We start from the raw sequence: 513 nt of genomic DNA, 5'->3' as shown, positions 1-513 counted from the left end.
CAAACGTCCAACTCCCACCCAGGCCTGACGCCGCTAACCACACCTTGCGGAGTTGGGCTCCGCCGCCTGCGCGGTGCCGAGGCAGGGGCCTGCGAGACTCCTCGGGAGTTACAGACCCATAAAGCCCAGTGAGGAATTGCTGCGTCCGCTTTAAATCTTAAGTCAAAGCTATAAGCAACTTCTTAAAAATGGAGGCGAGCTGCCTTGTCCTTGAACAGCCAGGAGTTTCCCATCCTGGAGAGAGGCGCTAACTCCAAGGACATCAGCAATGTTATGTGCTCTGTGGATGTATTTTTTAGGAATTGCAACCTGTCTCCCTGAAGTCACTTCTGAAAAAGCCCATTTGGAAAAAATCTGCAACGATGTGACCAGAAAAAAATCAAGTTTATTCATTGTAAACTCATACAGGGGAGCAAACGCCACTGAAAACAAACCCCGTTAAATCCACCGAGCGAGGAAGTTTGGAGGCGGTGGGCCAGGCAGGTGGCCGAGGCTGTAGCGGGCAGTGCGGGG

Source organism: Egretta garzetta, unplaced genomic scaffold (genome assembly GCF_000687185.1).
Source record: "Egretta garzetta isolate BGI_Z169 unplaced genomic scaffold, ASM68718v1 scaffold411, whole genome shotgun sequence".
Taxonomy (NCBI): Eukaryota; Metazoa; Chordata; class Aves; order Pelecaniformes; family Ardeidae; genus Egretta; species Egretta garzetta.
This window is presented reverse-complemented; position numbering follows the sequence as displayed.